General features: G+C 36.1%; 1 protein-coding gene across 1 annotated transcript in view; it reads left to right on the top strand.

The window, feature by feature from the left end:
- PLPPR5 (phospholipid phosphatase related 5) overlaps nt 1–16,461 on the top strand; it is a 175,483-nt gene that overhangs the window by 54,471 nt on the left and 104,551 nt on the right. The window lies entirely within an intron of this gene.

The following is a 16,461-nucleotide window of genomic DNA, read 5'->3' as shown; positions in this document are numbered from 1 at the left end:
AAATGATATAAAACAATGATGAAGGGAATACATATGAGTATCACACATAATTAATACCATAAAGTGAAATTAAGAGCATTTAGGAGACTAAGTAATCAACTTTCAAAACTGATTGCCCATCATAATCCTAAGCTTCTAAAATGGCATACCTCCTAAATTTTTCTGATTCATAGCTGTCAAAGTATCACTTTGAAAGTATACCTATGTTGTTCTTCTAATACATTGTGTGTACAGGTAGCTGGAAGCTGCCCCTGCATGAAGTCCAAATGAAAAACCCCGGTGCAAAAATGAGTTCCTGTTGAAGGCTTCCTATCATTCATTTCTTTATAAGTTCATTTGATGTCTTTGTTTTCACATTCATTACATATATTTTGAGTGGATGGGTAAGGTATAAATATTTCCTGTGTAATCAACTACATCTGTTCCTATGAAAAGCATTTAAAAATGGTTCTCTTCATTGTACGTGGTAAGAGCATTATCATAACAATAATCAACTGTGAAAGGCTGAGCTACTCTGATCAATACACAACAATCCACAATAATTCCAAAGGACTCATGATGAAAAGTTCTATCCCCCTCCAGAGAGAGAACTCATGAACTCTGAGTGCAGATTGAGGTATATTTTTTCACTTTATTTTTCTTGCTTTTTTTGGCAACATGGCCAACATGGAAATATGTTTTTCATGACTTCCCATATGTAATGAGTATCATATTGCTTGTTTTCTCAAGGGGTGGGGGAGTGGTGAGATGGAAGTAGAGAATGTAGAACTCAATTTTTTAAAATCAATGTTATTTATTTTTTAAAATAGTAATAAAAATAGATAAAAAGAAGACAAAAAAATTCTTATAAACTTCTGGTCATTTTTCAGCAGAAATTAATGTGTTTTAAAGAAAATTTGCTATGTCACAGCTTGTTTAAAGAAGAAAAGGAGTAATGAAATCTCAAAAAAAATGAAATCTCAAAAAAAAAATCTCAAAATCTCAGAAGATAGCCTCAAGGGAGAGACATGCATAATGAATGTGAAATGGAAAGTCATATTAGTTCAGACTTGTCACCTCCAAAGCCTATTTTTGTTTAAAGAAGATATTTCACCCAAAATACAATGGTTTATTTTGTGGAATGCTTATTCCCTCAAGGATGCCAGTAGGGCACTTAAAGGTGACTACTGTGAAGAAGTTGAGGTTGTAAAACAAATATTCAGTTTTAGTTAAGAAGCAATAGAAAATCAGAAATATGAAGCAAGCAGATTTTCCTGGCTAGGAAACAAACAAAGCACTGAAGTCTCTGTCCTTGTTCTTCTCTTTCCTCTATTATCTCTCTTGGTGGTCTCATCAGCCCAAGGGTTCAATCATCTTTTCTAGGTAGAGGATTCCCAGATCTTTATAATCAGATCCCTTATTTATCTTCTGAGCTCTTGTCACATATCACAAAATGCCTTTTGGACACCTCAATTTGATTTCCCTATAGCTATCACAAACTCAACATGTTCAGAACAGAACTCCTTATCCACTCCTCCACCCACTCTCCTACCCCTAAACCTCCCTTCTTATCTTTATTATTATTGTCAAGGTACCATCATTAGACTCATCACCCAGACTCACAACCTTGGTGTCCACCTTGACTCCTACACCACATATCCAACCCCTTATCAAGTCTTATATTTCTTAACTTCCCAACATCTCTCATGTATGCCCCCTTCTTTCCACTAACACAATCCCCTCTCAAGTACAGGTCCTAATCACCTCTCACCTGAATGTGTTTAATAGTCTTCTAATTGGCCTCCCTGCTTCAAGTGTTGCCTCTTTCCAATCCATTCTCCATTTATCAGCCACCAAAATTATTTTCCTAAGGATAGATCTGACCATATCATCTTCTTTCTCCTACACCCCCACTGAATGCTGTTGTTGTTCAATCATGTCTGATTCTTCATGACTCCATTTGAGGTTTTCTTGGAAAAGATATTGTAGTGACATTTCCTTCTCCAGCTCATTTTACAGATGAAACTGAGGCAAATAGAGTTAAGAGACTTGCCCAGGATCACACAGCTAGGAAGTGCTGGAGCCAGATTTGAACTCAGAAAGATGAGTCTTTCTGACTCCAGGCCCACTACTCTATCCACTGTGTCACCTAGCTGAATAGTGGTTCCCTATTGTCTCCGGGATAAAATATAATTCTCCTTAAATGTTTGCAAAGCACTTTATGTGTTTTATCTGTACACTCTATAGTCCCAGTTATTTGGTAATTTTATTTAGCCAACATTAATCTGGAGGTGGGAAATGATGATATTTCTACTTGCACATTAATGTGGGCAGATAAGCAATATATGAACAAAAGTGATTGAATTGAAATGGAACATGAGCCCTTTCAGACTCACAGAGTATCACAGTTGGAAAATGTGTTAGAGATCATCTAATGCATTTCTCTCATTTTACAGTAGAGCAGAGACTCCAAAAGGAAATGTGACATCACCAGAGTGACAGAGCCAGGAAGTAGAAAAACTGATTTTCAAACATAAGTCTTCTAACTAAGTTCAGTGTTCTTCCCCCTGAGGCATTCTGTCTTTCTGTAACCTAAAATCCAAGAACTTTTAATAGCACCATTCTTACTTATTTCAGTTGTTTTTTACAGATTACAATTCTCAGGGTTTTTTATGCTTTTGAACTATTTGAGAAGCAGGTCAAACATAGTTGGGTCAATTTCAAAAACCCCAGTAGAGAAGTATATTTGAAATGGTTTCTTGTACCAATTTCAAATCAACAATGCATGAAGACCTTTGAGTCATCACCAACAATCAGCTTAAATGTCTTCCTGCTTAGATGACCTCTTGAGTCTCATGAGTCTATAAACCCACTACAAGCTCACATACTGAGTTTCTGAGTCAGACTTTAATAGGTGAGTTTTATCAGTGCTAATGAAGCTTTTGGGGAGTTTGTAAAAACAGTTCTGTAATTATTACATAATTCTAAAAAGACTCATTTCAGCACTCTGCTATCAACTGATAATAGGGAAAAAAGGACAGGATATGAGGTGTGAGGTATGAGGCTTTTTATTATTAAAATTAATTAATTTATGTTTAGCTTTCAACATTTACTTCCTTAAGATTTTGAGTTTTAAATTTTCTCCCCCTCCTTACCCTTCCCCCTCCCCAAGATGGCATACAATCTGATATAGGCTCTACATATACATTTATATTAAATATATTTTCACATTAGTCATGTTGTAAAGAAGAATTAGAACCGATGGGAGGAACCATGAGAAAGAAGAAACAAAAACAAAAAAGAAAGAGCAAATAGTATGGTTCCATCTGCATTCAGACCCCAGAGTTCTTTCTCTGGATGTGTATAACATTTTCCATCATGAGTCTTTTGGAGTTGTCTTAGATCCTTGCATTGCTGAGAAGAGCTAAGTCTATCAAAGTTAATCATCACACAGTGTGGCTGTTACTGTGCACAATCTTCTGCTGGTTCTGCTCACTTCACTCAGCATCAGTTCATATAAGTCTTTCCAGGTTTTTCTGAAGTCAACCTGCTCATCATTTCTTATAGCACAATAGTATTCCATTACATTCATATACCACAACTTGTTCAGTCATTTCCCAATTGATGGGCATCTCCTCGGTTTCCAGTTCTTTCCCACAACAAAAAAGCAGCTATGAATATTTTTGTACATGTGGATCCTTTTCCCATTTGTACAATCTCTTTGGGATACAGACCTAGAAGTGCTATTGCTAGGTAAAAGGGTATGCACATTTTTATAGCCCTTTGGGCATAGTTCCAAATTGTTCTCCTGAATGGTTGGATCAGGTCACAGCTCTACCAACAATGCATTAGTGTTTCAATTTTCCCACATCTTCTCCAACATTTATCATTTTTCTGTTTTGTCATGTTAGCCAATCTGATACATGTGATGTGGTACCTCAAAGTTGTTTTGATTTGAATTTCTCTAATCAATAGTGATTTAGAACATTTTTTTCATATGACTATAGGTAACTTTAATTTCTTCATCTGAGAACTGCCTGTTCATATCCTTTGACCGTTTTTTATCATTTTTGGAATGACTTGTATTCTTATAAATTTGACTCAGTTCCCTATATATTTTAGAAATAAGGCCTTTATCAGAGACACTGGCTGTAAAAATTGTTTCCCAGCTTTCCACTTCCCTTCTAATCTTGGTTGCATTGGCTTTGTTTGTGCAAAAACTTTTCAAGGAAGGCCAGTTTTAAGCTTCTGTACTGGAGACCCTCCCCATTCAAATCTTTACATTTTACATCTAGGTATTATGCTAACCTCTCTCTCTCTCTCTCTGACTGATGACTCTTTGGGCCTTTATTGAGAAAGACACTTATAAAAATAAAAGTGTATGATATGTGGTAACCTGCTATGAAATTCTGCTTTTCTAAAGTGCTAATTCTGAGTTGAAGCACTTCATGGCTACAATGCTGCATGCATATATATATGTGTGTATATATATATATATGTATATATATACACACACACATATATATATACACACACACACATATATATGTATAGACATACATATACATAGCTTTATATGTATACATAAATGTATCTATATATGAGGCATGGACAGATTTTTTTTTCCAGAGTAAAAAATGTTACATTAGCCACCCTGTCCTTTCCTACCACACACCCAGAAGCCTGGGAAAACTTTTGAGTTCATAGGATCATAAAAAATCATCATAAAACTAGAGCTGGATGAAACCTCAGAGATCATTGACTATAACCCCATTATTTTACAGATGAGTAAATTGAGGCCCAGGAGGTGACCTGGCTGAAGTCACACTGATAGGAGGCATCAGAGATCAGATTCAAAACCAGGACCACTGACAATTTTGACTTGATTAAGAATGAAAATGAACAGAATCTGTGATGTCATTATATGGGAAGCTTCTGGTGAGGAATTTTCTCTACCAACATGTATTGGCACCTTCTTTACAATTAATTGTCTTAGAGAATAGCCTGGAACAGTGAAAGATTATGTGGCTTCCCAGGTGTTACATAGCTAGTATGTGTCAGAGATGGGATTTGAACCCAAATTTTCCTGGCTTTGAGGTTGACTGCCTTTACACTATAGCATGAAGAAGTTTTTATTCTTTTAAAAATTTATTTTAAATTTTATAGGGGAAGGGGGAACAAGTGAAACTTTGTAAATATAATATCTATCTAGTTAAGCTTATTTTAAATCCTCTTGTCATGTTGGAATCAAGAAAAAAAGGGAATATGGGGCACTTTGAAGCAGGTCCTATTAACTTCTTTTTTTAATTTAAATTTATTTATTTATTTTTATTTATTGAATAAAACAAGCATTTCCATAACAGTACAATAAAAAGATGATTGCACATGAAACCACAAATTCACTATGTACAACTTGCTATTCCTTTTAAATACACAAAGCTATCATGTAAATTCCCTTTATCCCCCTTTTTCACTTCCTTTCCCACAACCCCAGAGACAGCTACCATTAGACACAAATAGGTATATATACATATACACACACACACACACACATATACGTATATATATACATATATGTATATATACATATATATGCATGCATATGTGTATTTATGTAGGTATATATACCTATACATGCATGCCTGTATATGTGTGTATACATACATGCATATACACACATTATTTATATATAATTATTCTATTAATACTTCTATTTATTAGTTTTTTCCTCTGGATGCAGATAGCAACTTTTAACTTCTTTTTCTGAATTACCAATGTACCTTGCCAGTATAAAAAAGCAGAGTGTGAGAAGCGTCCCTGATTAGTTAATTGGGCACAGTGGCCAAATGGTGGGACACTTGATCTGACTGGGAAAATATTGGTGAAACTGTTTAAACATGCACCCCCATCTCACACCCCTACTATGACTGCCACAGCCTCTGCTATCTAAAAGGCAAATTTGAACTGCTTAAGGGCCTGATTCAGCTCTGACTTATAGAAGAAGCCTAGGGAAAAGTCCGCTTCCTCACTACACACACCTGTCACCCTGTTCTGCTTCTGATCTGTAGTTCCAGCCTTGAAGTGTGAGGATGTCATGAAAACATACACAGGGGCAGCACAAGTGACATGTCAAAGCAAAATAATGGTGGTGGTAGGGAGCGAGAGGAGAAGGGGAGCAGATAGTGCTGAGGTAAGGGCTATGATCAAAATGTGTAAATGAGAAATAAGTTCATTTCCCTACAGCAAGTGTGGTGAACTTGCAGCCTAGAAGCCATATGTGGCCTTCTAGGTCCTTGGGTGTGACCTTTTGATTGAGTCCAAGTTTTATAGAACAAATCCTTTTATTAAGGGGATTTGTTCTGGGAAGTTTGGATTCAGTCAAAGGGCAGAACTTGAGGACCTATAGGGCCACATGTGGACTCGAGGCAGCAGGATCCCCACCCCTGCCCTAGAACCTCCTTCCAGTCCTTTTCTGTACCTAAAGCTACCATGTTTGCGTTTCTCTTCCCTACTTTTAATTCAAGGACTGAGCTGATAGCAATCTTTTATATATCATTTTATCTGTGTTTTAGAGCTTGGATTTGTCCTGCATGAATTTGCTGAAGCCCTCTCTCTTCCCAGAAACCACCCAGAACACATAGCTAAAATACTATACATTCACAAATATATTTATTTCTACAGGATACTAAGTGGTGAAGGATAGAGTGCTGGGCTTGGAGTTGGGAAGATTTGAATTTGAATTCTATCCCAGACACTTACTATCTGTGTGTCCCTGAGCAATTAATTTCATCTCTTTTAGCCATACTTTCCTCATCTGTAAAATGGGAATAATAATAGCATCTACCCCAGGGAATTATTATGAGGATCAAATAAGTTAACATATGTAAATGGCTTCACGAACTTTAAAATGCAATATAAATAGTAGATATATTATTATTGTTATTATTGTCTCCTCAGCAAATATACACAAAATCTCGGTGGATGTTATGAACTAAAAAAGCTTTGGTGGGTTTGCCTGGAGAGCAAACTATCATTTGTAATTTTTATTTGAAAATATATCTGGTTCCAAAGAGCTAAATGAGGAAGGAACTTTGGGGTGTTTTTGTTTTGTTTCATTTGCATCGTAGATGTGTTGGTTGACTTGGAATATTTTTTTCCTTTTTGTCTTGAAGAGAGGTTCAAGGTGAGGGTAGAGTGTGGGAGAGGAGAGAAGGGGTAGGGGTGCAGGTGTATGTCCTGAAATGGCTGTAATGTAGAAACAAAAGGCATCAATACAACGCCATCAACAACAACAACAAAAATCAACCCTCCGGTTAGAACCATAGATCTAGCCCTGGAAGAGAACTTAGAGATTATCTATTTTCACTCTCTAATTTTCACTTGAGGAAATTCAGGACCAGAGAAGTTCAAAAAATTAACAGAGGGGCTGAGATTTGAACTCATGTCCTCTGACTCAAAATACAGAACTCATTTTTTTTTAAGTTGCAGATACCCTCTGAAAGAAAACTGTCAATCACTCACACATCAGTTAGGTATTCTTGAAACTCCACAGTCTGAATACCTAGATAACCTACTTCTCTAGGATTATCTTTCTTTTCACTCCTATATAAACCCTGGGATAGCCAAACTGAAATAAAGCTTATTCCCCAAACATTCCCTGAATATTCTTGTGCCTTCATTTCCCTATGTTATTTCTCTAAAGTCTATCCAACTTTTAAGGCCCAACTTTAGTCCTATATCACCTGTAAGGCTTCCCCCACTCTCAGTGGTCACTCACTCCTCAGAAGTTATAGACTATTGTGCTTGGACAACCTTCTGGAGTCACACTTGATGTAGACACCCAAGTTTAAGACTTAAGTCTGACTCTACAGAATTTTAGAGTTGGAAGGAAACTCAGAGGCAATAAGAGCTGGCATTTATATAGCATTATTATGGTCAACAGGACCACCACGACAGTACCCTCCAGTCAACTAGATTTATGTACTCTATGGTCTAGTCAATCTGGCCTTCTTATTGTTTTTATTCAAAGCCATTTTCAATCTCTGTGCCTTTGTACTGTCCATCTCTCATGCTAGGAACACGCTTTCCTCTCATGTTCCCTCCCTGATTTCCTATATTTTTTTTAAATTTTATGGCATTTTTTTCTTTTTATAAATTTTATTGATTTTATTTGAAATTTAAAAAACAAAACAAGCATTTCCATAACATAGTAGAATAAAAAAATTTCCCTCTCACCTTCAAGCCTCCCTGATTTCTTTTAAGCAAACTTTCCTGATCCCCTCCAGCTACCAATAAGCTCTCTGAAGAAAAAAAAATCACATCCGTTTTGTATATACTTACACAGATACAGGTTTTCTCCCTCAATAAAATATAAGTCCTGGATGACCAGGTTTGTTTCATTTCTGTCTTTGTATCCCCAGCACCTAACAGAGTATCTGACATATATTAGGCTCTTAATAAATGTTCATGTTTTGATTGCTATGTAAGTAGCACTTTGGATACATTATATCAAAATATTGATGGCAATACCTATCTGATACTATACTAGTCTTATCATCTCCTTTATGCAGATGAGACAAATGAGTGTCCAAGATATTAAGTGATCTGGCCCCAATTATCACACATGCAGCAAATGGCAACTATAGCCAACTCCAATTTCAGCACTATCTCCTCTCTCCCATGCTATCTTTCTAGTCCAGCCCATAGCTGAAGAAGAATCTTCTCTCCCACAAGTATTTAATGGTCTTTACTTAAAGACCTCAAATGAGGTAAGACTCCATTAGATACTTCTTTTTAGTACTTCTAATTGACCAAGAAGAAATCTCAGGCCTCTTCCACTTTATACCTAAAAACAACTATCATGCCCCTCTAAATCTTTACTTTTTCAGACCAAATATTCATAGTATCTTCATCCAATTCTCACAAGGCCTGACATCAACGTTCTTTGTCGTCATGGTTGATTTCTCCTGGATACTCTTTGGCTTATATTGTCTTTAAAATATGGCCCCCCAAATAAACACTCCAGATGTAGTCTGAACAGAACAGAACTGATTATAGCAAAAATATTGCTTTTCCCATTCTAGACAACATGCAACCAAAAAGTACATTAGCTTTTTTGGGGGGGAGAAATAGGGGCTGGCATATCACACTGTTGAGTTATATTTCTCTTATTATCCATTAAAGCCTCTTGATTTTTTCTTTTTCCTTTTTTAAAATTTTTATTTATTTTATTTTTAGTTTATGGAATAAAACCATAATGTAGTATAATAAATAGTGTAATAAAAAGATGATTATATATGAAAATGGCAAATCTATTGTGTACAACTTGCTATTCCTTTTAAATATATAATAAAATTATCATGTGAATATCTTTTTTTCCCTTTTTTCTTCCCTCTCCCACCCTAGAGATGGCTACACATTAATACACACACACATACATGCACACATAAACACACATAAAATCATTCAATACACACTTCTATTTATCGGTTCTTTCTCTGGATGCAGATAGTATTTTCCTTCACATGTCCTTTGTAGTTAATTTGGATATTTATAATAATCAAAAAGATTTATTTGATCAAAGTTGTTCTGATCTTTTTTCATAGACAAACTGCTGTCTTGTCATTCCTTTTTAATCTTTTACTTGTTAAGTTATCGAACCCAAGTATAATAGAGATTTGAAAACTGATTGACATTCTAGGACTTCTAACTCAGAAGAGCTAACACTCCCTCCCAGGCTTTTGAGTGACTTGGACTATCTTTGAATGAAAAGGAAGATTTGAGTTTTGCCCAGGATTTTGAAAGAGACACACATGGTCTCTGAGAGAATAGACTTAGAAGAAGGAATGAGAAGCACATGAGCTGAGAATCTGATTGAGTCTGAAGACAGTATCCCTTAATCCTGCCTGGCACGCGATACGCTAACAGAGAGGAGCAGCAAAGCAGAATTGTGACAAAGAAGGCTCCTCCTGTTAAGCTCAGTGTCTACAAGTCTGTTATAGCCTTCCCGTCTTCTCTGCATTATAGGTACATTACAAGAAGATTCTTGGATTTCCCTTCTCACAAGGGTCTCTGCCATAGAGGCCAAAGATCCACCCCACCCCCAAAGTAGTTGGTTTGAAATAACTTCATTTAATCCCCATACAAATCAGGCTCTCATAGACACTAAAGATGATAAAGTACATGATATAGAACAATAATTGCATTTTCTTCATTGCACACATGTACAGAAGCAAGTATCTATTCCTCCATTCTCTTTTTAACAGCCCTGGCTTGCTTCAATCCCATGTGTTCAGCCCATGGTTCAGTCCCTCTTTTTCTGCCCCATGTGTTTAGTATATTGAAGTGACAGACACAATGTTGCTCCAACAAAAATGACACATAAAGATTAAGAACCCCTGGTTTTAGTGAATTTGCAGAGAGGCCAGAGAGAGAAAAAGTCATAAAGAACCTGTTTTCTCTATCCCTGCTATATCACATATACCCTGTGCATGTAGACTATGCCTTGAGAGGTACTGTCCTAGTCTTTTGGAATGCAAACACTAAAGGAAAGATAGTTCTTGCTCTCAAGGAGGTTACAGTTCAAGGAGAGGGCATAGTCAAACAATGCAATTTGAGGAAGGAGAAAGTATTAATAAATCAAGGGACTAGGAAAAACATCCATGGTAACTGAGTAGAGCCTTGAAAGAATCTAAGGATTACAAAAGATGGAGGTGAGGAAAGAATTCATTCCAAATGGAGATGGGAATTAGAATGCCAAGTGTTAGAAACAATAAGTAATCCATTCTAACAGGGATATAGAATGTGTGAAGTAATTTTGCACAATACAATGGCTTAGGTTTCTCCAGAAATAAGTGGGACAGTGCAATGATCACCAGTGTTAGGCATGGCTCTGATCCTACCCTTTACATGTATAAATCTGGAAAGGTAGGTGGGAGCCAGACTGAAAAGAGATTCAAATGCCTAGCTGGAAAGAAGTTCTGGAGAAGTACTGGAGATGTGGAGAAGTTGTATTGCGCCATAGTAGAGGATTAGGGCTCCGAAATAGGTAAGATGCCATATCCAAGAAAGCTCTGGTACCAGTGTGTGGTATGTGTGTGTGTCGGGGGGGGACTCTTGGACCACCTGTGCCAGTGCTTCTAGGGGGATTTCTACATTTCTATAGAGTTTGAAACTCATCTGTATATAGGTCAGGTGGAATGTAGCTCCAGAGGGCATGGATCTGCTCTTTCTCAGCTGTCTATGGATTAGACCCCCTCAGGTACCAGCATGGAACCAACCAACTTGTGAATGTCCTTAAACTCTGCTAACTGGTGTTTGCACAGGTGTTTGGCTGAGAGTTTCCCTATGCTGAACTGTAAGATGTAATGTTGAAAAGGAAAAGGAGTCCAAGAGAAAGGATATATGAGAAAGTTAACTTGCCATTGACAAATAAGGAAAATTATAACTAACTCCAACTGCCTTTTAATTCTTTTTTGGGGGAAAAAAAGTACTGGGATCAAATATTTTAACCTTAGCAAGAAATATTCTCAATTAAATTGGAAGAGTAGTGTTTTATGGCAAGCCATGACAACCTCTGGCCTGTACTTCTCGTGCGTATTATATATGAACTCATAGCTACAGCAGTGAATTATAGTAATACAACAGGAGTTGTAAAAATGTCACCCTGGTTCAGAATTTTCACTCTTGCTGCAAGAGTTAGTGGTTTAAGGTGTCAGCATTAGCACTCTCCAGTGGTATTACTTGCTAGCATTTTGTGTCTAATTACAATGTGCTGTGGGACACCGGAATGAGTCCCACATGCACTCGCTAGAGAAAATGCCTATATCAACAACTTCCTCTGTTAAATTGAATTTGCAGGATTAGCTGTCTGAAGTGAGTTTCAGTGGGGGGGGGGAGGTGTTTAGGATAGTCCCCTTCATTAGTTTGTTTAGAGAAAAGTTCTATCCTGAAAAAGATGGTTTAAGCAAAGCATAAAGAATGTTTTCTAAAACTTTCAATGATTTCCTGTTGACCACCAAATGAAGTACAAATTCTTGACCTTGGCATTCAAAGCACTCTACCATCTGATTCCAATCTTTCTTTCATCTTACTCCTCCCCACCCCAAAAAAAAACACGCTACAGTACAATTAAATCAATTACTCAGGCATTGATTAAATGCCTATTTGCCAGGCTTTGGGGATACAAAGGCAAAAGGAAAACAGCCCTTGCTGGAAGAGACTTTTAAATGAATAGGGGAGATAACATGTACATATATAGGTATATGCAATGAATTTGGGACTCTTAAATTGTAACCATCTCAAGATTCTAAAGACTCTTAAGATATATGAATAATGTCTATTGTTCTATTGTTACCTATTGGAATTGATGATAAATACAGGTAGGTAACACCTAGGCAGCTATATGGTACTATGGATAGAGTGTTAGATTCAGGAAGACAAAACAGTACCAAGTATGGCCCAGTCATTACCTCTAGAAGTACTCGGATCCTGGTGCTAACACATCCTAAGTCAGGAAGTAAGGCAGGGAAAATAGGTAAATGAAAAGAATCACACCAAAAAGAACTATTATGGTGTCAGGGACACCCACAACACAAACTCATTAGAAAAGAGTGCCTCTAAAATATCTACAACAAAACTTCAAAGAAAAACAATTTAGCCACAAGTTCAACTAGACTTCCTAGAAAAAATGAGGCAAGACTTTTTTTAAGAGTCAAAATGATTTTAAGAATAAAATGAAAATTCTAGATGAAATAACTGGAAAATATAGTAGAACTCTATAGGAAAGACTTAAAGGAAAATTGAGAGCTTAGCACAAGTGGTACAAGACATTTCCCAAGGAATAGAGTCCTGAAAATTAGAATGCAGCAAACAGAAGTTAAAGACTCTGGAAGACAACAAGAAATAGTAAAACAAATTTTAAAAGCTTAAAAAAAAAACAGAAAATGATAGGAATCTCATATCAAAAATAATTGACCTGAAAAAAAAAATCAGAGACAATATAAGAATCACTGAAATTCTTGAAAACCATGACTAAAAAAAATGAAAATGGACGTAATATTTCAGGAAATTTCAGGAAAAACGGTGTACATTTTGTAGAACCAGAGGGTACAGTGAAAATAGAAAGAAACCACTGGTTACCTCCTGAAAGAAGTCCCAACATGAAAACTTCAGGAACATTAAGGAAAAACTTCAGAAACATAGGCTATACATATATATTCCTATTAAACATATTTTCACATTAGTGATGTTGTAAGTAAGAGTTAGAACCAATAGGAGAGGAACCACCAGAAAGAAGAAACAAAACACAACAGAAGAAAAAAATAGCAAATAGTATGCTTTGATCTGCATTGGAAAAATCTAGAGGTTGCAGGGGAAAGAAAAAAAAATACTGTAAGCATTCAGGAAAAAAATACAATAGAGACAGTGTCAGGATCCCACAATATTTAGTATTCATCACAATAGTTGTCATCACAATAAAGGGGTGGGGAGCTTGAAATACTAAATTTCAAAAGGCAAAAGATAAGTTGTACAACCAAGTCTATCAATATTAGTCATCGCACAATGTGGCTGTTACTGTGTACAACATTCTCCCGGTTCTGCTCACTTCACTCAGCATCAGACCGTACAAGTCTTTCTAGGTTTTTCCACCAAGCTGATCTTAATCTTATAAAGAATAAGTGAACCTTCAATGAAATAAAGGACTTCCAAGCATTCCCGATAAAAAATGCCAGAGCTGAGTAAAAACTTTGGAATAAAAATTCATGGATCAAGAATAATGTGTCCCCAATTGATAAATGGTCAAAAGATATGAACAGGCAGTACTCAGATGAAGAAATTCAAGCCATCTATAGTCATATGAAAAAAATGCTCTAAATCACTATTGATTAGAGAAATCCAAATCAAAACAACTTTGATTTAACACATCACACCTGTCAGATTGGCCAATGTGACAAAAGAGGAAAATCTTCAATGTTGGAAAAGATGTGGGAAAATTGGAACACTAATGCATTGTCCATGGAGTTGTGAAATGATCCATTTTGGAGAGCAATTTGGAACTATGCCCAAAGGGCTATAAAAATGTACATTAACCCTTTGACCCAGCAATAGCACTTCTAGGTCTGTATCCCAAAGAGATCGTACAAATGGGAAAAGGACCCACAAGTACAAAAATCTTTATAGCAGCTCTTTTTGTGGTGGCAAAGAATTGAAAATTGAGAAGATGTCCATCAATTGAGGAATGGCTGAACAAGTTGTGGTATATGAAGGTAATGGAATATTATTGTGCTATAAGAAATGATGAACAGGCAGACTTCAGAAAAACCTAGAAAGACTTGTATGGTCTGATGCTGAGTGAAGTGAGCAGAACCAGGAGAATGTTGTACACAGTAACAGCCACATTGTGCGATGACTAATATTGATAGACTTAACCTTTCTCAGCAATACAAGGATCTAAGACATCTCCAAAGGTCTCATGATGGAAAATGTTATCTACATCCAAAGAAAGAACTATGGAATTTGAATGCAGATCGAAGCATACTATTTGCTATTTTTATTCTTCTGTTGTGTTTTGTTTCTTCTCTCTGGTGGTTCCTCTCCTATTGGTTCTAACTCTTACTTACAACATCACTAATGTGAAAATAAGTTTAATAGGAATATATATGTATAGCCTATATCAGATTGTGTGCCATCTTAGTGGGGAGGGAGGGGGAGAAAAATTTAAAACTCAAAAGCTTATGGAAGTGATTGTTGATAAATCAAAATAAATTAATTTTAAAAAGAATTACTAAAAAGAATAATATGAAAAGGTAAATATAAGTAAGTAATAGGAACTAAAGATGGGGTATTTATATTGTAATTGGGTATATAACACCAAGGTTCCCTCAGAATACTAATATCATCAAGGGTTTTGCTATATTTTAATGATCTTAAAATAAGGAAAGGGAGGGACAAAGTAATACACTTAAGAAAAATGGGTGAGCAAAGGGAAGGGGAGGAATTATCTAATTAAATCAAGGTGCTCAAATGAAAATCTATTCAAATAAGGAGGAAATCAGTTTAGAACCACACCCATAAAGTTATAAAATTGTTCATACCATTCGATGCAGCAGTTTTACAACTAGACCTATACCCTGAGTAAATCAAAGAGAGAGGACAAGGATCCATATTTACAAGAACAATTAAATTATTTCTTTTCATGGTAACCCAAAACTGGAAACTAAGGGATTTTTTTTCAGCCTAGATGAACAGATTTAGTATAGAATCATAAAATCATGGAGTCATAGAACTGCAGAGTTGGAAGGAACCTTGATTGCTGTTAAATGGGCTAATGAATGGAGCGCTAGACTCAGGATCAGGAAGACCTGAGTACAAATCCAGCTTTGGATGCTTACTAACTGTGTGATGCTGGGCAAGTCCCTTAACCTCTGTCTGCCTCACTTTCCTCATCTATGGAAATAATAATGGCACCTAGTTCCCATGGTTGTGGTAAGGATAAAAATGAAATGGTATTTGTAAACTGCTTTGAAAATTTTAAAGTACTGTATAAATGTTAGCTACTATCCTAAAATGCAATCCTTAAGCACGTCATGATGGCACACACAAACATACCTCAGCATGAACACATTATTTATCTAATTATGACAAAATAATTTAGCAAATCATAACAGTCTAAATACTGTGTTGTTACACAGAAAATGTTAGACAACATAGTAAAAGGCTTTCAGTGTGATGGATGAATGTTCTTTGGGCATTCATGAGTGGACATGGACAAGATACCATGTGACACTTTATAGTATTAAAAGACATGCATGAGTTGTAGGCTAAATCTGTACAGGCAATACTTACACCAATGAAATCACAGATCCATCAGAGTACTATTTTTTAAACTTTTCAGAAACGTAAATAGCATGCTCCATGGATCCCCAAAGAGCATTTATCCAACCGCTGAAAGGCTGAAGGCCTTTGAAGTCATTTAACATTTTGAGTTTACCAATATAATATTCAAATGTACTAATCTGGGGCAGCTAGGTGGCACAGCGGATAGAGCACTGGCCCTGAAGTCAGGAGGACCTGAGTTCAAATCCGGCCTCAGACCAAACACTTGACATGTACTAATTGTGTGACCTTGGACAAGTCACTTAACCTCAGTTGCCTCTCCAAAACAAAAAAACAAAAAACAAATGTACTAATCCAATTAGGTTCCTCAAAGAAAATATTTCCTCAAAGTGATTTAAAGTTTTGTTTTTTTTTAACATGCTGTTTTCAGTCTAAATGTGCAAGGGAAAAAAGTTCACTTTATAGTCCACTTTTATTCATAGTTTATTTATTACTTTCTTAAATTGACTTTTTCTAAAAATCTGCTATAGATACAGGCAGATTTTTTATAATCAAAGTTAGAATTTAGTCAAGGAAAATAAAATGACACATAGCAATTTTCACAGGGATCATAACCATTTAACACAGGACTTTTTTGTTTACAAA

The sequence above is a fragment of the Vombatus ursinus genome, unplaced genomic scaffold (genome assembly GCF_900497805.2).
Source record: "Vombatus ursinus unplaced genomic scaffold, bare-nosed wombat genome assembly UNPS02014787.1, whole genome shotgun sequence".
NCBI classification, from domain to species: Eukaryota; Metazoa; Chordata; class Mammalia; order Diprotodontia; family Vombatidae; genus Vombatus; species Vombatus ursinus.
The sequence above is the reverse complement of the archived record's forward strand: the minus strand, read 5'-3'. Positions and strand labels throughout refer to the sequence as shown.